This window comes from Mustelus asterias, chromosome 4 (assembly GCF_964213995.1).
Source record: "Mustelus asterias chromosome 4, sMusAst1.hap1.1, whole genome shotgun sequence".
In the NCBI taxonomy this organism is placed as follows: domain Eukaryota; kingdom Metazoa; phylum Chordata; class Chondrichthyes; order Carcharhiniformes; family Triakidae; genus Mustelus; species Mustelus asterias.
This window is the reverse complement of record NC_135804.1, coordinates 24965435-24993341: the sequence shown is the minus strand read 5'-3', so window position 1 is coordinate 24993341 and position 27907 is coordinate 24965435. Positions and strand designations below refer to the sequence as shown.

Sequence of the window (27907 nt, the reverse complement as noted above, 5' to 3'; positions counted from 1 at the left end):
CACTCAGCATCCTGACTTGGAAATATATCCAGTAAGAAGTTTAACAACACCAGGTTAAAGTCCAACAGGTTTATTTGGTAGCAAAAGCCACACAAGCTTTCGGAGCTGCAAGCCCCTTCTTCAGGTGAGTGGGAATTCTGTTCACAAACAGGGCATATAAAGACACAAACTCAATTTACAGAATAATGGTTGGAATGTGAATACTTACAGCTAATCAAGTCTTTAAGATACAAACAATGTGAGTGGAGAGAACATTAAAACAGGTTAAAGAGATGTGTATTGTCTCCAGACAGTACAGCCAGTGAGACTCTGCAGGTCCAGGCAAGCTGTGGGGATTACAGATAATGTGACATGAACCCAATATCCCGGTTGAGGCCGTCCTCATGTGTGCGGAACTTGGCTATCAGTTTCTGCTCAGTGACTCTGCGCCATCGTGTGTCGTGAAGGCCGCCTTGGAGAACGCTTACCCGAATATCAGAGGCCGAATGCCCGTGACCGCTGAAATGCTCCCCAACAGGAAGAGAACAGTCTTGCCTGGTGATTGTCGAGCGGTGTTCATTCACCCATTGTCGCAGCGTCTGCATGGTTTCCCCAATGTACCATGCCTTGGTACATTTCCTCCTTTCCTGCAGCGTATCAGGTAGACAACGTTGGCCGAGTTGCAAGAGTATGTACCGTGTACCTGGTGGATGGTGTTCTCACGTGAGATGATGGCATTTGTGTCGATGATCCAGCACGTCTTGCAGAGGTTGCTGTGGCAGGGTTGTGTGGTGTCGTGGTCACTGTTCTCCTGAAGGCTGGGTGGATGACTGTGTAGTTTGCACATTCTCCCCCTGGGTGCTCTGGTTTCCTCCTACAGTCCAAAACTTCTTACTGTGTTTACCCCAGTCCAACGCTGGCATCTCCACATCTTGGAAATATATCGCCATTCCTTCGCAGTCACTGGGTCAAAATCCTGGAATTCCCTCCCTCACAGCATTGTGGGTCAACTGACAACACATGGACTGCAGCTCACCACCACCTACTCAAGGGCAACGAGGGATGGGCAATAAATGCTGGCCAGCCAGTAACAACCTTGTCCCATGAATGAATTTTTAAAAACCCGAGTTCAATTCCAGCCTTGGGTGACTGTGTAGTTTGCACATTCTCCCTATGTTTGCATGGGTTTCCTCTGGGTGCTCTGGTTTCCTCCTACAGTCCAAAGATGTGCAGGTTAGTTGGAATGGGCATGCTATATTGCCCCTGAGTGTCCCAAGATATGTAGGTCAGATGGATCAGCCATGATAAATGTGTGGGGTTGGGGGGGAAGGGGAGGGAGGGGGGTGATGGCCTGATACTCTGTCAGAGTCAATAGGCTGAATGGCTTCTTCTGCACTGTAGGGATTCTATGATGCTATTACCTGTTGCACCTGCATACTAACTTTCTGCAATTCATGCGCAAGGGTCAAAGTTCTATACAACTCCAACATGACTTCCCTGCTTTTGTAATCTGTGCCTCGATTGATAAAGGCAAGTGTCCCATATGCCTTTTTCACTACCCTACTAACATGCTCATCCGCCTTCAGAGATCTGTAGACAAACACGCCCAGGTCCCTTTGTTCTACAGAACTTCCTTGTTTCATACCGTTCATTGAATACTTCCTTGTAAAATTGCCCCTTCCAAAGTCTATCACCTCTCACTTTTCAGGGTTAAATTCCATCTGCCTGTTTGACCATTCTATCTAAGTCTTCTTGTAGCCCAAGGCACTCAGCCTTGCTGTTAACCACCTGGCCAACGTTTATCATCCGCAAACTTACTAATCCTACCCCCCACATAGCCATCTATGTCATTTATATAAAATGATGAATAATAGGGGACCCAACACATATGTGGTACGCCACTGGACACTGGCTCCCAGTCACTAAAGCAGCTTTCTGTCATCACCCTCTCGTCAAGAGTTTGTTTCCGGTGGTTGGGGATCTAAAACATTGGGCACAGTCTGAAGATAAGGGTAAAAACTGGGCGGCATGGACAAGTTGGGCCGAAGGGCCTATTTCCATGCTGTAAACCTCTATGACTCTATAACACCCAGATCCCTCTACACCAAAGAATTTTGAAGTTATTCTCCATTTAGATTATAAGTTGCCTTTTTATTCCTCCAACCAAAAATGGATAACCTCACACTTATCCACATTAAATTCCATCAGCCGCATTTTGGCCCACTCACTTAACCTATCCATATCCATTTGTAAATTTCTTATTTCCACATTGCAATTTGCTTTCCCACCTATTTTATTGGCATCTGCAAATGTGACTATAGTACATTCCATCCCTGCAAGTCATTTATTATCGATTGTAAATAGTTGGGGCCCAAGGACTGAATCCTGTGACACACCACTAGTTACAGCTTGCCAAACAGAAAAAGACCCATTTATCCCCACTCTCTGCTTTCTGTTCATTAGCCAATCCTCAATCCAAGCTAATATATTACCCCAACCCTGTGGGATCTTACCTTGTGTATTAACCTTCTGTGTGGCACCTTATCAAATGCCTTCTGGAAGTCCAGATACACTAAATCTACAGGACTCCCATTATCCACTTTAGCAAATTAGTGAAACACAATTTAATGTGCTTTTCAACACATCTGTTTTGTCAGGTTTCTGCCACTGATTGGGGAGACCAAAGGTGAAGTTGGTAGGGAACTGCCAAAGCAGCATTCCATTTTTGGAATATCACTGGTGCATGATGATCAGATGAACAATAGCAATGAAGTATTCGTTGAATGCTTTAAGGATCAAACTGGAGTCGCATGCAAGGCAGGCCAGGTAGATGACGCAGGTCGGTTGCCTGAAGTATAATCATAAATCACTTGGCATTTTACAGCAATTCAGCAGCTTCACTTTTTTTTATTAAAACTGTCCTAGCTACAAATTGTGAAATTTATTCAAGTGAGTTTCACAACCTGCCAGTGGAATTTGAGTTGATTGCTCATCAGATATAATAATTACTAACTCTACTGTCACATTTATAAAGATTGAGCTCCAAAGTGAAGAACAGAATTAGGAATAACAACCCCTAAAAACTTTGCAGTGATTGAAAATGAATGCTTTTATTGCTCTTGATATGGTACTGTGGCAATTGCTTGAATAAACAATCATCACATGACTTTCTGCTTGATTACACAATTAGTGATACATGAAGTACAGCTTAAGACATTATTTAAGTTCCATTGCCTTTTGGCAAGTTCATTGGGACTGCAGAAGAATGTGTAAATTTCACACTATTCAAAAGGAAGCTCAGTATTTCATAATCCAGAAAATTATCAAAATACACCATTCAAATTAGGAGATACTTGGATTACATGAACCAAATATTCCTGACCTTTTCTGAAAGTGGAAAATACTGTAAATACTCAGCAGCACGATCTTCATCTATGGAGAGAGAAGCAGGTCAAGGTCATGGACCTGAAACAAGATTTCCAGCATCCACGGTATTTTCCTTTTCATCATAGATTTATTTTTAAATTAAAATCTATTGGTATTTGCAAAATCTCACATGCTTAGCACAATGAGTGCAAATTAAAATCTGCCATGTACTCAGGAGCATAGCTGCATATTTCCTGCAGACTAATGTATGCATCATTTTGACAAAATATGTTACCTCCAAGCAACATTACATAGCTGGGAGAGCACCTGAAGGAGTATAACATGCATTAGTTAAAAATTCAGTATACTGATTTTAAAATACTAGTTTAACGCAGCAATTCGAGAGAGGCGGAGAAAAGGATAACATATCTTCTCCATTCCACTTAAAGGAATGCATTAAAATAATAGAGCCATAAAATTGCAAATGATAACAACATTGTTGTGCACAAGAAAGGCCTTTGTTCATTCAGAAGCCATTTTTCTACAGATGCTGTTTTAGGTTGGATTCCAGGAGCCCGACGTCGTAAGCCAACTGCTGACATTGTACCAGTTAACCAGCTCTTTTGTCCCATCAACAAATTGCTAGGTGCAGTCATTTGTGGATTTATATATTGCTGCCAGGGCATGGGAGTTGGTAACTTAGATATCGTGGCCCATCAGTTACAAATTTCCTCCAGTGTCGCTCCACTTTTCCACACACTGCGTGAAAACACCTGCTGTTCAGTCGTTTGCTTTAAACCTCTGATTGTGAGGAGCTGCTGGTACAAGTCATTGCCAATTTATAGAGGTTCTAATGCAGTTAACCATCAGTCACAATTAACCACAAGTCAGAATTGTTCAAACGTATGATTTAGACTTAACCACTTGTCACCAGGTAAACTTCACCATGAGCAGAATTTTTTGAATGGTGGCATTTCCCACCTCACGAAATGTCAGCGGGAATGCATCCCTGCTGATACCAGCTGCCCCACACCATTTAAGCCTCAACTGGCAATAGTTGAGGCTGACTCGGGAGCAAGTCCTGCCTCAAAGAACTGCCGGCCAATCCGATTGGTCTGCATTTCAATGCCAGTAGCAATAGTGGCCTCGACTGCAAGAAGTCCCCAGATTCAAAGTCCCAGAATCCAGGACCAGATAGGTTGGCGCGATCTTATGGTGAAGTGAGGAGGTGATGCACGGGAACATGGGAAGTCAGGTGTGGGGGGGTCTTGACAGAGTGGCCAGGGAGAAGAGCACCCTTTGGGGACAGACCTTATGTCCAATGTGGAAAGGGGGCATTGGAAGAGATACACCTCCCCTTCAAACCAAAGACCTGAGCACGGTGACTTGTGGGCTTCCCCCACTCTGGAACTCCTCCCAGCAGCATCAAAATTGAACCCGGGCATGAAACAGCCCTTGTGATCATTAATTGCTCACTCAAGCACTTAAATTGGGCATGGCAGACCAGTCTGCAAACCTGCAGGGGAGGGACTGTAAAATTCTGCCAGGTCATTCTATCTTGCATTCATATTGTGCCTTTCCAGACTGTCGTGCTTTTCAGCTAGTTAATTACAGTTGCAGCATGGTAATTGTTGTAATTTATTTTATTCATTCATGGGACATAGGCTTCACCGGCTGGCCAGCATTTATTGCCCATCCCCTAGTTACCCTTGAAAAGATGGTGGTGAGTTGCCTTCTTGAGCGAATGATGCAACTGAGTGGCTTGCCAGGTGATTTCAGAGGGCAGTTAAGAGTTGACCATATTGCTGTGGCTCTGGAGTCACAGCAAGGCCAGACCAGGTAAGGATTTTCTTCTCTAAATGACATTAGTTGGAAATATGCTCGAAACGAGGTAGTCAATTTGCTTACAGTAAGATCCCAAAAACAGCTAGGTGATAATCAAATTATCTTTTTAGTGCTGTTAGGCGAGGGATAAATATTGACTGGAATACCAGTGAACTCCCCTGATCATCTTCAGAATATGCTATAATACTTTTAATATGCACCCAATACCTCAGATTTTGCTGTCAAAGGTGCAATGGTTCTCACTGCTAAACTTGAAAGCTTCCCATAAAGATCTAGGAATCTCTTGTGGAGTGGATTTCCGCTTTCCCAATATCAGTTTGAATTTGACACCAAATTTGAGATTGTAAAGTGTCCAGTAATAGTGATTGCTTATCCTGCTTGATGCTGTCAATCATAATGAAGTATTCTCACAAACAGCAAACCAGAAGTAAAGTTGTGACTATCCTTCACTTCCAATTACATTTTACAGAGCAAAATAAATGATTGAGAGATTCACACGGGATGAAGGTAGAAGCTGAAATCAAAACTTTATGTAAAAAGCTAAGTTTATCATTATGATAAAATTTGATATGATGCAGCCTTCTTGAAATCTGTAACATTTAACTATAATTCAGAATTAATGAACACTTCAGATGTAAATAAACTGTAACATCTGAACTCTGATACCTGTTTGCTGACGTCAATTAGGTATCAGAATCAGATATCAGAGGTTAAAAGTCACAAGCTGAAGTAGCAGGAACAAGGTTGTGTTGTTGGGTCGACTTCAACTCAAAAGACTAAAACAAACTTTGAAATGCTATTATTGATTCTTACAATGAATGTTAAGGCTGATTTACTAGAACATGTATATTTGTGTCATTGCTGAAATTAAATCGATTGCACTGGGTGAAATGATAAAATAACAAATATCAAATATATAACATTGTTGATGAACACATTTGTTCTCAAGTTACTTTGAGGCTAAGGACAAAAAGCACAAATTCAAAGAGTACCGTGGAAAAAAATAATGAACCAGGTTTAATGGTAGAGCAGATATTAGTACTTAAATCGTGTACGTAAACAAAACCATAGCACAAAGATTTTATCCTAAGTAATGCACAATAAGCACATAATTCAAGCTTTCAAAAATGACCATTTACAGTGGGTGACCACCACTCTGAAGCTGGGAGTGAGCTGGACATGCACACCATCTCACCTTCTCACATGGTAGTCATGATTTTTATTAACTTTTTTTAAATTCACAATGTATTGCTTTGATATTGCTTTATTTTTGTTGTTTTTCTTCACACAAGTGTTTTGCAATTCATGCATCCATCTGAAAACCTGCTCATAGGCCCAATGAGTGAGAAAAAAATTGCTGGTCTGGACAAGTTGGAACATTTAGAGACAAACAGACAGACTTTTAAACCCCCACCTCACCTGTAATCTCTTCCATCCCTGCAATTACACCTCTTGGGCGGCTCGGTGGCACGGTGGTTAGCACTGTTGCCTCACAGCGTCAGGGACCTGGGTTTGATTCCCAGTTTGGGTCACTGTCTGTGTGGAGCTTGCATGTTCTCCCTGTGTCTGCATGGGTTTCCTCCCACAGTCCAAAGGTGTGCGGGTTAGGTTGATTGGCCATTCTAAATTGCCACTTAGTGTCAGGAGGACTAGCAGGGTAAATACGTGGGGCTATGGGGTTAGGGGCTGGGAGGAATTGTGGTTGGTGCAGACTAAATGGGCCAAATGGCCTCTTTCTGCGCTATAGGGATTCTACGAAAAGTCTATAAACTCTTGCCTCTTGCTCAAACCTTTGCCTTTCATCCCATGACTGGCAGTCATATGGAACCTGTGTAGGTCCCATTCTCTTGAATCCGGTTATACATTCAAGTAGTTGCATGATTGATTTAAGAGCTGGTCACATGATTTTATGGCGATGTCAAGTTGATCTTTCTGTGCACCCTAGCTTTGACTGCAACAATAAAGAACAAAGAACAATACAGCACAGGAACAGGCCCTTCGGCCCTCCAAGCCCGCGCCGCTCCCTGGTCCAAACTAGACCATTCGTTTGTATCCCTCCATTCCCACTCCGTTCATGTGGCTATCTAGATAAGTCTTAAACATTCCCAGTGTGTCCGCCTCCACCACCTTGCCCGACAGCGCATTCCAGGCCCCCACCACCCTCTGTGTAAAATATGTCCTTCTGATATCTGTGTTAAACCTCCCCCCCTTCACCTTGAACCTATGACCCCTCGTGAACGTCACCACCGACCTGGGGAAAAGCTTCCCACCGTTCACCCTATCTATGCCTTTCATAATTTTATACACCTCTATTAAGTCTCCCCTCGTCCTCCATCTTTCCAGTGAGAACAACCCCAGTTTACCCAATCTCTCCTCATAACTAAGCCCTTCCATACCAGGCAACATCCTGGTAAACCTCCTCTGCACTCTCTTTAAAGCCTCCATGTCCTTCTGGTAGTGTGGCGACCAGAACTGGATGCAGTATTCCAAATGGGGCCGAACCAACGTTCTATACAACCGCAACATCAGACCCCAACTTTTATACTCTATGCCCCGTCCTATAAAGGCAAGCATGCCATATGCCTTCTTCACTACCTTCTCCACGTGTGACGTCACCTTCAAGGATCTGTGGACTTGCACACCCAGGTCCCTCTGCGTATCTACACCCTTTATGGTTTTGCCATTTATTGTATAGCTCCCCCCATGTTAGTTCTACCAAAATGCATCACTTCGCATTTATCTGGATTGAACTCCAACTGCCATTTCTTTGCCCAAATTTCCAGCCTATCTATATCCTTCTGTAGCCTCTGACAATGTTCCTCACTATCTGCAAGTCCAGCCATTTTTGTGTCGTCCGCAAACTTACTGATCACCCCAGTCACACCTTCCTCCAGATCGTTTATATAGATCACAAACAGCAGAGGTCCCAATACAGAGCCCTGCGGAACACCACTAGTCACAGGCATCCAGCCGGAAAAAGACCCTTCCACTACCACCCTCTGTCTTCTGTGACCAAGATGTGGAGATGCCGGCGTTGGACTGGGGTAAACACAGTAAGAAGTTTAACAACACCAGGTTAAAGTCCAACAGGTTTATTTGGTAGCAAAAGCCTTATTCTGTGACCAAGTCAGTTCTCCACCCATCTAGCCACCTCCCCCTTTATCCCATGAGATCCAACCTTTTGCACCAACCTACCATGAGGGACTTTCTGCACCGGCTCCTCTTCCTTCACTATGTACAGTATGCTTTGTCTGTATAGCGCCCAAGAAACAATATTTTTCACTCTATACTAATACATATGGCAATAATAAATCAATGTTTCACTGGCTGATGTTTAGTTTCAGTTTGTACTCTGTACAGAGAACATCTCTTTCAATAAACCTGTTGTGTGTTACTTTGAATCTAGGTGTGCAAACCACATATTTTTCTTTTTGTGTAAAACCCATAACATTTTACATAGTTAAGACATTACAAACCCACTCCAAGTTGTTCCACCCTCCACCTTCCTCTCCTTTGGGGCCTCCATAAAGTCAACTTCTTTGATCAAATTTTTGTCATCCTGCACCTCCCCATGCTTCAAGTTCTCCTTCTTTGGCTCTGCTTTATTCATTACACCTCTGTGAAGCATTTTAGAATGTTAAGGGAATGCTGCAACGTCTTTGAAATGAGATGTTTAACCAAGATCCAATCTGTCCTCGCTAGCCTATGATAGATATTAATGCACTGTCCAAAAAGAGCTTCAAAGTTTTTCCAATGTCTTGGACAATCTTTACCCTTGGACTGTCACCACTACAACAGATTATCTAGGCACCTATCTTATTGCTCATTGGGCCTAGCTGAGCACAAACTGGATGTCTACATGACAGGAGTGACTAAATTTTAAAAGCATTTCAATTGTTGTGAACCACTTTAGAATATCTTGAGGACATGAAAGCTATATAAATGAAAATTAATTATTTCTTTCTATGGCTTAGCACTTACTTAAGTAAGCCATCTAGTAGCCTGTAATTACATTTTAACTAAATTGCATTATGACTGAGAAAATAATTTCCAAAGTCGAGAATTTGTTAAAAAAATCAACCAACATCAGTAGTTAAACGGCATTAACCAAGGGTCCTTGATGATAACAAGGTGATGGCTTATAACTACTTGTAGCAGGAATATTTTAGTTCAAACGTAACTCAAGCATCTTTCATAAAATACACTGAAGGATACAACAAACTTTTGAAGATATGCACCCTGAAATATATTTTAAAATATTCTTGTAAAACAGTACCTTCATGCCCCATGGAGTTCTTGAAAGGTTAAGGGTTACAAATAATTAAGTCAATATTTTGCACAATGCCCATCATGAATGCATGTATCCCACAATTTTTCCACAAAGTTTATTGCAGAGTACAGAATCATAGAATCCTACAGTGCAGGAGGTGGCCATTCGGCCCATTGAGTCTGCACTGACCACAATCCCACCCAGGCCCTATCCCCATAACTCCATGCATTTACCCAAGCTAGTCCCCCTGACACTGAGGGGCAATTTAGTATGTCCACCTAACCCGTACACCTTTGGATTGTGGGAGGAAACCAGAGCACCTGGAGGGAACCCACGCGGACAAAGGAAGAATGTGCAAACTCCACAGGCAGTGACCCAAGCCAGGAATCGAACCCAGGTCCCTGGCGCTGTGCTAACCACTGTGTCGCCCAGTACGATGGCAACACCATTGAGTCATCACCTGATATCACAGTTACACCTTTTTCACCGATTTGTGCTGCTTTGATATTATGCACATAAAAGAATCTGTTAGGAATTCTCAGACAGTCAAAGAAACTGCCAAGTTTGTACTAAATAAAGCAATTTGCACAAAGTGAATTAAAAATAAACATGTATTACCTGAATAACATCATCCACTACAGAAGCAAACTATGCTAAGTCCTTAGTTGAAGTTACAGTTGCATTCCTGAAATTCCAACTTTAATTGATTCCGATGGGAACTAATGCATCAATATTAAAACTGCAGTTTAGGTTCTGTAGGTTCACCCGTACCAAAACAAAAATTAAACTTCATAATCTCAAAGTTAAAATATTTTACAATGCTAAATTTTGACACTGGTAAATTAAGTAACATGATGGGCCTCTTTCTGCACTGGAGGGATTCTATGGAAACCCAAGTACCAAAGCAATGGTTGGAACCACAAAAAGGACCATGGCCTGACAGGTCACAGAGGATCCAGAGCCCTGGGATTCCAGCAATTGATCAGAATTACATAAACAAATCAAAAGTGAGAACAACAGAATGGACAAAAGTTTTATTTTCAATTTTTTAAATGTAGTTGAAATAATTAAAAGATTCATTTATGTATCTGAAGAGATTTTCCCCATCTACCATGTATTTTTCTGCCCTATTCAGTTTGCCTTTCCATCAATTTTTCCCCTAATTCTGGCAGGTGATTTACCCCCATTTAGCTTTTCCCCCCATTTTTGTTTTCCTAATTTCTTCACATTTTTGTTCATAGAACCATAGAATTCCTACTGTGCAGAAGGAAGCCAATCAGCTCATAGGGTATAGAGCATCTTACCCAGATGTCCATGTTACCAATCTGCTTCACCTTGATTTCCATCAAAAAGGTATGCAATGTCAGTGATTGGGATTCATCAAAAAAAAAATCTGGACAACTAGAGAGCTTAGGAAAAACAGCTATGTAGTCTTTTTATTTCTGTACTGTTCAAAACATCAAACACAGGATCTTTGGACTTGACCCTTACAAAGGGGCCACAAGGAGATAAGCAATATCTGAACAGTTTGTTTGCCCAAATCAATAAGCTGTATAAAACAACAAAAACGTAACAAATTTCTTGAAATATTTACATTTGTGAAACTATTCATTACAACACCAGTAAAATCTTATTGCATCAAGGTTCTTCCTGCCAGGTCACTAAAATGTGAAGACCATGAAAATAGCATAAAGTCACATTGTTCAATTAAGCCAAAAACCTGGGAACTTCCTTCCTAACAAAGTTGTGGGTGTACCTACATCCACATGGACTGCAGCAGTGGCTCACTGCCATCTTTTTAGGTATGGACAACAAATAGTGGCCTTGCATGTGATGCTCACATTCTATGAAAGAAATTTTTAAAACTACCCATATATTTGTCATGGCAGTGACAAAAAGAGTGAGAAATTCCATAATTATAATGGACTTTATATTTATAACACTATAATAGTTAAGCATAAAATTACTCACATTCATCATATAAAAACACGAAGCCGATTGCTCCCTTCGTATATTTCTGATATGTGGATGACAAGTTTGCTATATTTAAAATCTGCAGCTGGATGTAATAATTTGCTTACATATCTTAACGGGCTCCATCTTTTGCTCAAATTCACCTTTGAAATGGAGTAGGTAAATTAACTCCCTTTCCTTGACGTACTAGTTGAGAAATTTGTCAGCAGTTTCTCTACCAAGATCTACCGCAAACCTACCTTCACTGGTCAATATACATGTATGTAACTTAAGAATTTCACACACTACAAGACTGGCCTTATTGGCAACCCTGTAAATAGGGCCCAAGCCATTGCTCACCATGCAAGCTTGATGCTGAAATAGAGCACATCAAAGGCATCCTGCAGGATAATGGCTACCCTGCTCACATCATTTTGCACTATATATCACACAATGAACAACACCTTCAAGGAAAAATACTAAAGCTGATGGAGAAAGAAATCTGGGCACAGGTCTCTAAAAAAAACATGACCACTGCAGTGGAGCAACAGCTTGAGTAAATAAGGTATTTCTTGACCATTCACAAGAGGACAAAACATACCATTCTGATCTTGTACAAGACCGTGGTAAAACCTTAGTTCCAATAATGTTCATAAGGTGTGCGACACTGCAGTTTTAGTCAGGGTGTAGGTAAAAGCCACTAGATTAGTTCCCTGTTTAAAGCATCTCAATTTTCCAGATAGGCTCGAAGACAACATGCTGGCCGTAGTGCTGAAGACTTGGGCTCAAGAACTAGCTGCGCTCCTAGCCAATCTGTTCATTATAGTTCCAACCCTGACATCTATCCAACAGTGTGGAAATTGCCTCGGTATGGCTTGTCCATAAAGAGCAGGATGAATTCAACCTGGCCATTATCACCCCATTAGTGTACTCTATGAACAAAGATGATGGATGGTGTTGTTGAAAACGTTGTGAAACAGCACTTGCTCACCAATACTCAGTTTGCATTCTGCCTCAGTTCCAGAGCCCATTAGAGGCTTGGTCCAAACATGAACGAAAGGATTAATTCCAGAAATGAGATGAAAGTCAAATACTGCCTTGACGTCAAAAGCAGAGTGCAGCACCGAACAGCCTTAACAAAATTGAATTCAATGGTAATCATTGGAAACTCTCCACTGATGGTATCATACCTAGCACAAAGGAAGATGTTTGGAAGCCAATCATCTCACACTTAGGACATCACTGCAACTTCTCAGGGCAGTGTCCTGCGCCCAACCATCTTAATCTGCTTCATTAATGACTTTCCCTCTCTGCCATCAGGTCGGAAGTAGGGAATATTTCTGTAATGTTCAGTTCCATTCACAACTCCTCAGATATTAAAACCGTCTGTTTGCACATGGAAAGTCTGGATAACATTCAGGCTTGAACTGATAAATAGCAACTAACATTCACATCACACAAGTTCCAGGCAATGACCAAACCCAAAGAATCTAAACACTTTCACTGGCACTCAGTTAAATCCCCAATTGTCAATATCCTAGCAGTTACCATTGACCAGAAACTGAACCAGACCAGCTACAAAAGCAGCTCCGAGGTTGGGAATTCTATGACAACTAACTCATCACCTGACTGCTGAAAGTTCAAGTTGGGAGTGTGATGAATTATTCTCTACTTGTTTGAATGTGTGTAGCTCTGACAACACTCAAAAAGCCTGACACCCATCCAGGATAAAAGCAGTCCATTTGACTGGCACCCCATTCACTACCTGCGCCTTTGACATAATGTGGTCACAGTTCGTACCATCTACAAGATGCACTGCAGTAACTCGCCAAGGCTGCTTTTGCAGCAGTTTCCAAATCCATGACCTTTAACACCAAGAATAAGGACATCAAGCACACTACCTGCTAGTTCCCCTTCAAGTCACACACCATCCAAACTTTGAACTATAATCAGTATTCCTTTACTGTCACTGGTTCTTTAACAACTCTGTGGGTATATGGGTAGGCATGGGCTACAGGAATTAAAGATGACAATTCATCACCAGCTTGGGCAGTTAGGGATGAAAAAGAAATGTCGTCATTGCACACATCCCATATCCCACGGATGAATATAAGAGCAGGAACTTTACAAGCATAAACTTTGGGGTGATGTAATCAAAGTTTCTAAAATGATGATGGGATTAGGTTGCATTTATATAGACATTTTGTTTCAAGTAAATAGGTTAAAGTGGACCAGTAGGTCAAATCTCAAGGACTAGATCAGAGGTTTGGAGCCAGTTTTTTTCTCCAGTCAACAGTAGATCAATGGAACAGATTGCTGACATGTCATGAACACTGATTCACTTAATTGTTTAAAAGTACAGTGTCTGGTACCCACTGTTTAACATTAATCAAAGCCAGGGTGGTCTCTTGGACTGCTTCTGATTGCCGAAGGGGATTAGAGAGGAAGAATTGCTTTCCCAACTGGCCTGGTTTTTCCAACCTCTTCCAAGCAATTATGGACTTTTCGTGTAGGGTGGAAAGTACGTATACTGTGGTTCATGAGGCATTGTGATTGTGAGAGACAGGCTAAATAGTCTATTAGATCTTTTTCTATCTGCCTGTCATTGGTCTTAAATTCACAACTGTAATTCCAAATAAGTTTTGTGATTTTAGAAGAACAATCCTTTCAGTCATTCAAATATTGCACAATTTTCAAGAAAATCTAAAAAAACTGTAATATTTTGGTCATATTTTAAACAGTTAGGGTATGTGAATGGTGATTAAAGCAAGGGACAGAGTGACTGTATGAATGCAAATTGTGAGTTTGATATGTTAATGAGCCTAGCAGAACTTCAAACAGAGATATATGCCCAAGTTAACTTGTTAAGGATGGTTATACAACAGATGGTTATAGAATAGGAATAGATTTGAATGGATTGTTGTGGTTCAAAGGATAAGAAATGCAAGATGTGAAAGAAAGGTGTCATCTGTGGATAAAGGAAGTTTATTTTTAATTCTAAAAGCTGAAGTAAAGAGATGAAATTAATCAATTCTGAGAGACAGCAGAGAATATTGACAAGACAATGGTGGGATAAAGGGAAAGAACGTACTTAAGGAGATTCTGAAACCTACAAAAGGTCTCAGCCATTAACAGGAATAGTTGGTTAATTCCCAGCAAGCAGTGAGAATGAAACCAGATCTGAAAAGCCAACTGCTGGGATACTTCAGAGGGCACCCCAAGAGAGGACTAAAGGCACTGTGTGGTGAAAGTTACTGTACTTTTATAGACTGTAAAATCTTTAATGGTGATGTTGAACAGATTGGAGAAGGTTAGCTGTGAAGAGAGTTAAATTAAGATTGTTTGGAACTGTTTAAAGTATTGGTACTGTGTGAAGCCTTTCTTTTATTTGTGTACTTCTACTTTATTTTTTTTCTCTTATTTCTTAATAAACATTTACTTGGCTATAAAATCATGCCAAGTATTCAAGGACAGCATTTCTGGATTTAAAAACATCTCCTAATGCTATACAAATTGCAAACACAAACGTGAGGGCAGTTGTATCAAGTTTTCCTTCTGGGATTTAAGCCGCTTGGCATTTACCATCAGCCATGCTCTTAACATTATTGAGATGTCACAATGCTAGAATCTAAATGTTTGTATTAATTTTACTTTTTTTTCCATTTATTCACAGGATGTGGATGTCATTGGCTGGGCCAGCATTTATTGCCCATCCCTAAATGCCCATAAACTGAGGCCATTACAGAGGCCATTAAGGCTTAATCACATTGTTATGGGTCTGGAGTCACATGTAGGCCAAACCAAGTAAAGATGGCAGATTTCCTTCCCTATGAAGAATTAGTGAACAAGATGGATCTTTACAACAATCAACCATGGTTTCTTTTAATTCCAGATATTTATCGAATTCAACATCTGCCTCAGTGGGATTCAAACCAGGGTCCCCAGCGTGTTTCCCAGTCTCTGGATTACTAGTCCATAGAATCATAGAAATGATACAGCATAGAAGTGGACCATTCGACCCACGCAGGTGCTCTTTCTAATCCCATCTTCCTGCACACAGCCCATTGCCATGCAACTTACAACACTTAAGGTGCAGATCCAGGTACTTTTTAAATGGGTTTAGGGTCTCTGCCTCCATCAACAACTCAGGAGCAAATTCAAGACATCCACAACCCTCTGCGTGAAAACATTTTTCCTCGTCTCCTCTAATCCTTCTGCCACTTACCTATAACCCCTGATTTTTAACACTGTCAAGGGAAACAGGTTACTCCTGTCCACTCTATCTCTCCTCCTCAGAATTTTGTATACCTCAATCATGTCACCCCTCAGCCTTCTCTGTTCCAAGAAAAATAACCCCAACCTCTCCAATCTCTCTTCAGAGCTACAATTCTCGAGCCCTGGCAAAATTCTACAAAATTTTCTCTGTATTCTCTCCAAAGGAACTATGTTCTTCCTGTAATGTGGTGACCAGAACTATAATACTGGTGGTCTCACCAGTGTCCCATACAGTTTCATCACTGTAGCACTGCTTTTGTATTCTATACCTCAGCCAATGAAGAGCAGCATTTTGTATACATTCTTTTGCAACCTTATCTACCTATACTGCTTCCTTTCAGGACCTGTGCACTTGCATGCCAAGACTGCTCACTATCTGTCCCTTTCAGTATATTCCCATTGCTCTCTATTCCCTTTTACTGTTTGATCTCCCTAAATCTCCACTCATCATGGCTATACTCCATCTGCCACTTTCCTGCCCACATCTATATCATTTGAGCTTACAGCTATCCTCTACAGTATACGGCCAATTTTTGTGTCATCTGCAAATTCCCCAGTTGTGCCCCCATGTTCAAGTCCAAATTGTTAACATAGAAAACAAACAGCAGGGGTCCCAACACTGAGCCGTGTGGAACACCACTTGAAACAGCTTTCCATTCGCAAGGGCAGCCATCAATCATTAGTCTTTGGTTCCTGTTACAAAGCCAACATTGGATCCAATTCACCACAGTACCCTGTATCCCATGGGCTTTTTTTTGACCAGTCTGCCATATGAGACCTTGTCAAATGTCTTACAAAAATCCATGTAGACAACATCCACTGCACTATCCTCATCGATCCTTCTCGTCACTTACTCAAAGATTTCAATCAAATTTGTACGGCATGACCTTCCCTTAACAAAGCCATGCTGACTATCCCTGACTAGTCCATGCCTTTATGAAGTGAGTTTATCGGATCTCTCAGGATTGATTCTAACAATTTTCCCACCACCGAAGTAAGGCTAATTGGTCTATAATTATTTTGCACTTCCTTTTTAAAGAACAGAACAACATTTGCATTCTCCAGTCCTCCAGCAGCTCACCTGTGTCTAGTGAAGATTGGAAAATAATCCTCAGAGCACCTACTATTTCCTCCCTGACCTCCATCTTCAGGAACAATCCATCTGGTCCTGGCGACTTATCCACTTTCAAGGATTAAACTCCTCTAACACTTCCTCTCCTGTGATGATTATTTTATCCAATATTTCACACTTCTCCTTTTGGATTACTATATCCGGATCACCCCTTTCCTTACATAGAATCCCTACAGTGCAAAAGGAGGCCATTTGCCCCATTGAACTTGCACCGACAACAAACCCACCCAGACCTTATCCTTGTAACCCCACGTATTTACCCTGTTAATCCCCCTGACACAAAGAGGCAATTTAGCATGGCCAATCCACCTAACCTTTGAGAAAATGGAGACAAAAAATTCATTTAAAACACTTCAAGTATTCTCTGCATTTTCACACAAGTTCCCTTGTTCATCTCTGATAGGTCCCACTTCTTCCTCAATTGTCCTTTTGCTGTTTGTGTACTGGTAAAACATCTTTGGGTTCTCCTTAATCTTGCTTGCTAATATTTTTTCACGCCCTCTCTTTGATTTCCTTTTTAAAAAAATAATGATTCCTGTATCTTCATACTCCTCTAAGCTATCTGCAGTGTTGAATTTTTTGTGACTATCATAAGCTTTCTTTTTCTGTGTAATCTTTCCCTGTATTTTTTTTAGATAACCATTGAGGGGGTCTCGATTTAGCAGTACCATTCTTATTTTTGAAGATGACATGTCTGCTTTGTACCCTAAAGGATGGATCTCACTTATTAGTTCTTCCCACTGGTTTACAATTGATATATCCATTCGCGGTCTTGTCCAATCCATCTCAGCCAAATCACTTCTCAGTTTTATAAAGTTTGCCTTTTCCCAGTTTAAAACTTTTACTCCTGATTTATCCCTGTCCTTTTCCATAATAATACTAAATCTAACCGAATTGTATTCACTATCCCAGATATGGTTGCCCACTGTCACTTCACCCACTTGCCCACCTTCATTTCCCAAGACTAAATCCAGAATTGAGTCTCCATTCATTGGGCTTGTCACGTATTGTTTGAAAACATTTTCCTGGACACGACATGAATTTTTCACCCTCAATGCCCCTTATATTGTTTGGAACCTAGTTGAGATTGGGATAGTTAAATTCTTCTCCTATTATTGCCCTCTTATTTCTAAAGGCAGAAATTTGTCTAAATATATGTTCTACGTGTGACTTTTTTATTCCTAAACTCAACCTGCAAAGCCTCATTTGTTAACCCATTTAGCCTATTATTCTCTCACAAATGTAATTGATTCTTTAACCAATAATGCTACTCCCCTCCTTTTATTGTCACCCACACTATCCTGCCTGAAAACTCTATCAAGGAATATTTAGCTGCCAGTTTTGCCCCTCCTTTAGCCAAGTTTCCATTATAACAACAACATTATGCTGCCATGTGTCTGTGCCCTTAGGTCATCTGTCTGGCTTGTAATACTCCTTGCATTAATGTTAAAAACTGGGCAGCGTGGACAAGTTGGGCCCAAGGGCCTGTTTTCATGCTGTAAAACTCTACAACTCTCTAACTAATGTTCTACCTCCCATTTCCTAATCTCAATCTGAGCCATCGAAGCCTACCTTTTGGTTCCCATCCCCCTGCCATACTAGTTTAAAACCTCCCCAGTGGAACTAGCAAAAGCCCCCACGAGGATATTGGCCCAGCTTTGCCCAGGTGCAACCTGTCCATCCTGTATAGATCCCACCTTCCTAAGAACCAGTCCCAATGCCTCAAGAATCTAAACCCTCCCTGGTACACCATTTCTCCAGCCACACATTCATCTGATCTATCCTCTTATTCCTGCTCTTGCTAGTGCGTGGTACTGGGAGTAATTCGGAGATTACTACATTTGAGGTTCTGCATTTTAATTTATCTCTGAACTTCCTATATTCAGCTTTCAGGATCTCATCCCTTTGTTGTTGGTACTATGTATACCCCGACCACTGGCTGTTCACCCTCCCTCTCCAGAATGTCCTGCAGCCGCTTGTGACATCCCTAACCCTGGCACCAGGGAAACAACATACCATCTTGGACTCACGTCTGCAGCCACAGAAGCCCCTGTCTGTACCTCTTAATACTGAATCCCCCATCACTATAGCCCTGCTGCTCATTTTCCTGCCCTTCTGTGCAGCAGAGGCACCCGTGGTGCCATGAACCTGACTGTTGCTGTTCCAGTGACAATACTTCTACACCACCGCCTCCCCAGACTACTGAGTGGTATCAATTGGCTTCCTTAAAGTTTTAAAGTATATTTATTAGTGACACAAGCAGGCTTACATTAACAGTGCAATGAAGTTACTGTGAAAGTCCCGCAATCGCCACACTCCGGCACTTGTTCGGTACACTGAGGAAGAATTTAGCATGACCAATGCACCTAACCAGCACGTCTTTCGGATTGTGGGAGGAAACCAGAGCACCCAGAGGAAACCCACTGAGACATGTCTAGAACATGCAGACTCCGCATAAATAGTGACCAAGGCTGGAACTGAACCCAGGGCCCTCGCGCTGTGAGGCAGCTGTGCTAACCACTGTGCTCTATAAAGCACGCAAGTGTTATATAATTAAAAGTTGTCATAGTGGTGATGCGAAATAGAGTATTTTATGTAGTAATAACTGAATTCTTTCAGCTTTCCAGATCAAATAACTCTCGGAATTGTGTGGATTTATAGATTTTAAAATGAGTGTCATAACAAATTTTACTTACTAGTGTGTGAATATTTTATTGTGGTTTTTAAACTTCAGAAAGGAAGATCTTATACTTTAAATGTCTTTCATAACTTCTGGATGTCAGAACTAAGTACTTTTGAAGTCTAAACTCTGTGGTAATGTAGGGAAATGGACACACCAAGTTGCACACAGCAACCTCCCATAAACAGCAATCAGATAAATCACCTATTAACCCGTTTTGGTGGTACTGTTTGAAGGATAAATTTGTCCAGGACATTGAGAGCACCCTTCAAATAGTGTCACAGGATCCATCGGAGAAGACAGGCAGGGCCTCAGTTTCACTTTTCATCCAAAAGAAAACACCACCACTAATGGTAACATACTCCCTCAGTACTAAACTTAAGTGCCAATCTAGATTCTTTGCTCAAGTTCAGTTGTGGGATTTGAACTGATGACAGTCTGATTTAAGAGTTGAGAATGTTAAAACAGATATTTTTTTATGCATAACAATTACGAAAGTGCAACGTCTGCCATCCAGTTATTTGTAAACTGGCTTCTCTGGTTTATTCATTAGAATGAACTGAGTACAGAATTTCATAACCAACTTTTTCTCAGTAAGTGCAACTCAAAAGCTGTATTAACCAAAACAACGAGCACAGAAAGTCAAATAATTAACTACAAAATTCAACACTGCAAACAAAATATTGCAATTCAGAATTACTGAAACAAACCAAAGCAAAAAGAGCAACCCCATATTCAGGTAAGTAAACTTGAAACAAATTAAGAAACCTCATAGTAACAGAAAATGGGCATTGCTAGCTAACAAGGGCAGCATTTATTGCAAGCATAATTGTTCTCAAAAAGGCAGTGGTGTTCTGCCTTCTAGAACCACTGTGGTCCAAGTGGAGCAGGTACATCAACAGTGCTGCTTATGAAGGAGTACCGGGATTTTGACACAGTGGCGATTAAGGAACAGCAATACATTCCTAAGTCAGGATGGTGTATGCCTTGAAAGGAAATATGTAGGTGGCAGTGTACCCATGTGCCTACTGCCCTGTTCTTCTACATGGTAGAGGTCACAAGTTTGAGTGATGCTGTTGAAGAGGCCTTGGCAAGTTGCTGCTGTGCATCTTACAAATATTGCACACTGCAACCATGGTGCACTGGTGGTAGAGGAAGTAAATGTTTAAGGTGGTAGATGGTGTTGATCAAGCAAACTGTTTTGTTCTGAATGGTGTGAAGCTCCTCAAGCGTTGCTTGAGCTGCAATTATGCAGTCAAATGTTGATTATTCCATCACACTCTTGACTTATGCTTTGTAGAATGTGGAAAGGCTTTAGGAAGTCAGAAGTTGAATCATCCCATCATACCCAACCTCTGACTTCCTCTTCAAGCCAGAGTATTGATATAGTTGGTCTAGTTAAGGTTGTGATCAACAGTGAACCCAAGTTGTTGTTGATGGTGAAATTCAATGATGGTGAAATTCAATGATGGTAATGATCATCATTGGAGATGGTCAGATTCTCCCTTGCTGGTAGGTGACTGTTGCTGGGCACTTGTGTGCACAAATGTTTCTTGCCACGTACCAGCCCAAGCCTGAATATAATCCAGATCTTACTGAAACAGTCAGTGTCCAGCATCGGAGAAGTCACGGATGATGCTGAACAAATCAAACATCCCCACTTCTAATGGAGGGAGGTCATTGATGAAGCAGCTGAAGGTGGTTGGACCGAGGACACTGCTGCAGGAGCTCCTCAAGGTAGTGTCCAAGGGAGATAATTGGCATTGAACAACCACACCTATCACCTTTATTCTTTGAACAACTCCAGTCAGTGGAGAGCTTCATCGATCCTTATTGACTTCAATTTTATTCAAGGATATTTATGCCACACTCTGTCAAGTGCTGCCTTCATGTCAAGGGCAGTCACTTTTATCTCAGCTCTGGATTCAGCTTTTTTGTAAATGCTTGGCTCAAGGCTGTAATAAGGTCTGGAGCTGAAGTTGTCTGGCAGACCCCAAACTGAGCATCATAGAGCAAGTTAATGCTGAGTAAATTATACTTGATAGGACTGTCAATTATCCTTTCCATCTCTATGCTGATGATCAAGATTAGATGGACAAGGCAGGAACTAGCCTAATCAGGTACATCGTGCCTTGCGAACAGGACAAATCTACAAAGATTTTTACATTGTCAGGGAAATGCCAATGTTGTCGCGATACTGGAACGGCTTGGCGAAGAGTATGGTCATAGAATCATAGAATCCCTTCAGTGCAGAAAGAGGCCATTTGGCCCATCGAGTCTGCACCGACCACAATCCCACCCAGGCCCTACTCCCTTATCCCTACATATTTACCTGCTAATCCCTCTAAACTACGCATCTCAGGACACTAAGGGGCAAATTTAGCATGGCCAATCAACCTAACCCGCATATCTTTGGAGTGTGGGAGGAAACCGGAGCACCCGGAGGAAACCCACGCAGACACGAGGAGAATGTGCAAACTCCACACAGACAGTGACCCAAGCCGGGAATCGAACCCAGGACCCTGGAGCTGTGCTACCGTGCCGCCCGATCAGTTTTGGAGAACACGTCCATTAACTTTGCTGAATTCAGCAAGCTCAGCCATTTCTTGATATCATAGAATGAATCAAATTGGTTGTCATCAATGATGATAGGAGCTTCATGAAGAGGTCAAGATGCACAAAATGACAGAAGGTGCCCTCAGCATGAAGATGGGTCCTTTTCTCCACAAGGTCACTCCCACCAATACAGTCATGGACAGCCATCTGTAACAGATAGATCGGCAAGGACAAAGTCAAAAAGTTTATTTCCTTGCGTTAGTTTCCTCAATACTTGCCAAAAGTCCAGTCTGGCAATTGTGTCCTTTCAGACCTGGCCAGTTTGGGCAGTAGTGGTGCTACCAAGCCACTCAATGATTGACATTGAAGTCCCCCACACGACTTTGCTACTTTCATTTAGTGTTCATCATGCAGAGCACTCATTAATCAGTTGAGGGATGAAAAATTATTTCCTTGCTCAAGTTTAACCTTACATCACAAAACTTCATGGGATGTGGATTCAATGTTCAGGAGTCCCAACTGTGTCCCACTTTGCCACCATCTCTGCCAGTGTGACAAGACATACCCAGAGATGGTGATGGAGGGACTTGGGGCATTGGCTCACAGATGTAATTTGGTGTTTATGACTACATCAGATTACACCTATGTAAAGTTACTGTTTGACTATCTGTGGAACAGCTATTTCAATTTTGGTGTAAATTCACAGATGTTAGTGAGGACTTTCCAAGGTCTACCAGGCGACATATTTTTGTTCTTTCCAATCAGATGCTGAGATTAATGCTCAATGCTCTGTTCATTTTTATTCTTTTTGTAATTTTTTGTGGCAATTAGAAACAACTGAGTGCTTGTTAGGGAATTGTAAGGACATTTAAAGAATCATATTATTGGGAGTCTGGCATCATATGTAGACCAGACCAGGTAAGAACGTCAGACTTAGTTTTTATGACAATCATGATCACCATGACCGATACACATTTTTAAATTCCACATTCATTTGCACAATATCACAAGTACATTTCACATTCAAGAGATGGAAAAATTGACTTGAAGAATTCATGAGTTGAAAGAAACATAACCAAAGAAAATTTGGTACAAAAAAAGTGAGCAATTGTTAAATTAAAAGTTACTATCTCAAAAAATTTGAATAATGTCATCAGTTTAACATATGTGGACATCTGGACACCAACACATATAATGGCATAGCTCCTTCTCTATACTAAATTAACTGTAATGGAACTGAATGTCCTGTTATTGCTAAACTCAGAACACAAAAAAGTCAGCTTTCTCTTACACAACCTCACCTCTGGCCCCTACCACAAACATTACCCAAGAACTACCCTTCATTTTGGCAAGAAATATTATGAGTCAAAACTGTACTACTGCTTCAATCAGCATCATCAGTATAAATGATCCTGTTTTGGAGGGCCTATATTCAAAATTAGAACACTAACATTATCGGTATTAATGACTATCAAACTATTTGATTCAAAGACTGTAGCCTTTTTTTTTCGAAAAAAGCCAATTACATTGTTCTGTTTACACTTATGATTTTATACCTTAATTTGTTAGTACACTCAATTTTCTGTTTTGTTGTTTCTGGCATGAATTTCAAAGACAAAACGAATTGAGATTTTATAAAATATATTCATTTTTTTTCACTCATTCCTGGGACATGGGCGTCACTGGCTGGCCAGCATTCATTCCCCATCCCCAGTTGCCCTTGAATCGCTGCAGTCCACATGCAGTGGGTTGACTCACAATGATGTTTTGGAGGGAATTCCAGGATTCTGACTCAACAACTGCGAAGGAACTACAATATATTTCCAAGTCAGGATGGTGAGTGGCTTGGAGGGGAACTTGCAGGTGGTGGTATTCCCATGTATCTGCTGCCCTTATCCTTAGAGATGGAAGTGATCGTGGGTTTGGATGGTGCTAAGGATCTTTGATGAATTGCTGCAGTGCATCTTGTGGACTAAGTGTCGACGGTGGAGGGAGTGGTTGTGGTACCAATCAAGTGGACTGCTTGATCTTAGATGGTGTCAAGCTTTTTGAGTGTTGTTGGAGCTGCACCGATCCAGACAAGCGGAGAGTATTCCATCACACTCCTGACTATTGCCTTGTAGATGGTGGACAGGCTTTTGAGAATCAGGAGATGTTACTCGTCACAGCATTCCCAACTTCTGACCTGCTCTTTGTAGCCATTATGTTTATGTGGCCAGTCCGGTTGAGTTTCTGGTCAATGGTATCCACAAGGATGTTGACAGTGGGGTAACACTAGTGAATGCCAAGGGCCATTGGTTAGCGTGTCTCTTATTGGTGATGGTCATTGCCTGGCATTTGTGTGGCACAGTGGTTAGCACTGCTGCCTCAGTGTTAGGGACCCAGGTTCAATTCTGGCCTCGGGTCACTGCCTGTGTGGAGTTTGCACATTTTCGCCGTGTCTGCGTGGGTTTCCCCCGGGTGTTCCTGTTTCCTCCCACAGTCCAAAGGTGTGCGGGTTAGGTTGACTGGCCATGCTAAATTGACCCTAGTGTCAGGGGATTAGCAGGGTAAATATGTGCGGTTACGGAATAGGGCCTGGGTGGGTTTGTGGTTGGTGTAGACTTGATGGGCTGAATGGCCTCCTTCTGCACTGTAGGGATTCTATGAATGTTACTTGCCACTTGTCAGCTCAAGCCTGGATACTTACTGATGATCGAGAGTAGACTGATTGGGCGGCAATTGGCCAGGTTGTATCCGTCTGCTTTTTGTGTATAGGATCTGGGCAATTTTCCACATTGTCGGGTAGATGCCAATGTTGGAACTGTATTGGAAGAACTTGGCTAGGGAAGCAGCAAGTTCTAGAGCACGAGTCTTCGGTACTATTGTCGGAATGTTATCAGGGCTCGTTACCTTTGCAGTATCCAGTGCCTCCAACCGTTTCTTGATATCGCGTGAAATAAATCAAATTGGCTAGAGACTGGCATCTGGGGACCACTGGAGGAGACTGAGATGGATCATCTACTCGGCACTTTCGGCTAAAGTTTACGCAAATGCTTCAGCTTTATCTTTTGTACTGATGTGCTGGGCTCCTCCGTCATGGAGGATGGGGATATTTGTGGAGCCACCTCCTCCAGAGAGTTGTTTAATTGTCCATCACCATTCATGACTGGACGTGGCAGGACTGCAGAGCTTAGATCTAATCTGTTGGTTGTGGGATCGCTTAGCTCTATCTATCACTTGCTATTTATGCTTCTTGGCATGCAAGTAGTCCTGTTTGGTAGCTTCACCAGTTTGACACCGCATTTTTAGATATGCCTCGTCTGCTTCTGGCATGCCCTCCTGCACTCTCCATTGAACCAGGATTGATCCCCTGGCATGATGGTAATGGTTGAGTGGGGGATTAAATTGCAGATTGTGCTGGAGTACAGTTCCGCTGCTGTTGCTGGCCCTCATGGATGCCCAGTCTTGTGTTTATGGATCTGTTCGAAATCCGTCCCACTTATACAGTCAGAGTCATAGGTGGTTTACAGCATGGAAATAGGCCCTTCGGCCCAACTTGTCCATGCCGCCCTTTTTTTTTTAAAACCCCCAAGCTAATCCCAATTGCCCACATTTGGCCCATATCCCTCTATACCCATCATATCCATGTAACTATCTTAAAAGACAAAATTATACTCGCCTCTCCTACCTCTGGCAGCTTGTTCCAGACACTCACCACCCTCTGTGAAAAAATTGCTCCTCTGGACACTTTTGTATCTCTCCCCTTTCACCTTAGCATGGTGATAGTGCCACACAACACGATGGGAGGTTATCCTCAATGTGAAGGCGGGACTTCGTCTCCATAAGGACTGTGTGATGATCACTCTTACCATTTGTCATTGACAAATGCATCTGCAGCCAGCAGATTGATAAGGATGAGGTTATGTTTTTCCCTCTTGTTGGTTCCTTCACCAGATCCAGTCGCAGACCCAGTCTAATAGTTATATCCTTTAAGACCCGACCAGTTCGATCAATAGTGCTGCTGCCCTGACACTCTTCAGTACTCTAGCAAATTAGCCAAACATGATTTTCCCTTCATAAAACCATGCTGACTCTGATGGATAGCATTTTGACTTTCCAAATTGCTTCCTTGATAAATGATTCTAACACTTTCCCAACAACAGATGTTAAACTAACTGGTGAGACCAAACAAATGTATAAAAGCAAATTACTGCGGATTGGAAGCCGAAACCAAAAGAGAAAATGCTGGAAAATCTCAGCATGTCTGGCAGCATCTATAAAGAGAGAAAAGAGCTGGCGTTTTGAGTCCAGATGAACCTTTGTCAAAGCTGTATCCAGTCCAGTTCAAATGTTCAACGTAACTTCCTGGCTATTGCGCTCCTATGTCTCCATTTACAAAGCCCAGGGTTCCATCGGCTTTAGTAACTGCTTTGTTAACCTATTTGCACTTTCAAACAACTTCTTCACACAGGTGTAGAATCTTACAGCAATAAGAGATTTTTCAAATAACTAAAAAGGGAGTGCAGCCTAAAACAATTAACACAGAGATGGTTGATTCCGGAGTTGAGAGGGTTGGCTTATGAGGTCCTATAATTTTAAAATCCACTAGTTCTGGACTCATCCACAAGAGGAAACATCCTTTCCATGTCCACCTTTTCAAGTCTCCACATCATCACCTTTTCAAGGCCATTCAGGATCTTGTATACTTCAATCAAGTCACCCGTCACTCTTCTAAACTCCAGTGGAAGCAAATCCAGCCTGCCTAATGTACCCTCATTAGAGAACTCGCTCATTCCAGGTATCAATCTAGTAAAGCTCCTGTGAAGCCCCCCCCAACACATTTGGATCCTTCCTTAAATAAATAAGGAGACCAAAACTGCACACAGTATTCAAGATGTGGTCTCGCCATTCTTTTTGGCATAACAAAATGAATGAAATTAAGCAAACCGAGGGGCAAAGCAAGGAGGGCAGCCTCTTAAAGGGGGGACTGCCTGAAACAAAAACAAAGCATATAGGAAACTTAAAACATTAAACTAAAAGGTGATTAAAGGGGTCGATAATACAGCCCATTCCCTGCGCTGCCCAATGAGCACGGAAGGCTTCAATGGTGCCTGTGAACATCTTATGCTCCCTCTCCAGGGACACCCGGCCGTCAATATAGCTGGGGAAGAGGGACAGTCAGGTTGGATGACCCTTTGGTTACCTGCTGCCTGGACCTGTTTATGGTGAGTTTGGCCAGGCCCAACAGCAGGTTCACGAGAAGGTCCTCCTCCTTCCCGTCCCCATCCACACCGGATACCTGAAGATCAGAAGCATAGGGTTGAAGTGCAAACAAAACAGTAATAAGAGATTTTTCAAATAACTAAAAAGGGAGTGCAGCCTAAAACAATTAACATAGACATGGTTGATTTCAGAGTTGAAAGGGTTGGCTTATGAGGAGAGACAGAGTAGACTGGGACCATACTCATTGGAATTCAGAAGAATAAGGGGAGATCTTATAGAAACATAAAAGATTATGAAGGGAATAGATAAGATAGAAGCAGGGAAGCTGTTTCCACTGGCAGGTGAAGCTAGGACTAGGGGGCATGGCCTCAAAATAAGGGGGAGCAGATTTAGGACTGAGTTGAGGAGGAACTTCTTCACCGAAAGAGTTGTGAATCTGTGGAATTCTCTGCCCAGTGAAGCAGTTGAGGCTACCTCATTGAACGTTTTAAGGCAAGGATAGATAAATTTTTGAACAGTAAAAGAATTAAGGGTTTATGGTGGGTTTATGGTAAGTGGGGCTGAGTCCACGAAAAGATCAGCCATGATCTTATTGAATGCCAGGGCAGACTCGAGGTTCCAGATGGCCTACTACTGCTCCTTGTTC

At 41.9% G+C, this 27907-nt stretch overlaps 1 protein-coding gene across 2 annotated transcripts in view; it reads right to left on the bottom strand.

Annotated features, from left to right (window-relative positions):
* Positions 1–27907, bottom strand: part of nfat5b (nuclear factor of activated T cells 5b) — a 171234-nt gene that overhangs the window by 119244 nt on the left and 24083 nt on the right. Inside the window, exon 1 of one of the 2 annotated variants that reach the window (XM_078210661.1) lies at positions 10765–10788. The exons of the other annotated variant lie outside the window; for it this stretch is intronic. The gene's annotated coding sequence lies outside the window, so the exon portion shown is untranslated. Of the gene's footprint in view, positions 1–10764; positions 10789–27907 lie in introns of those variants that run through there. 2 annotated transcript variants of the gene reach the window in all.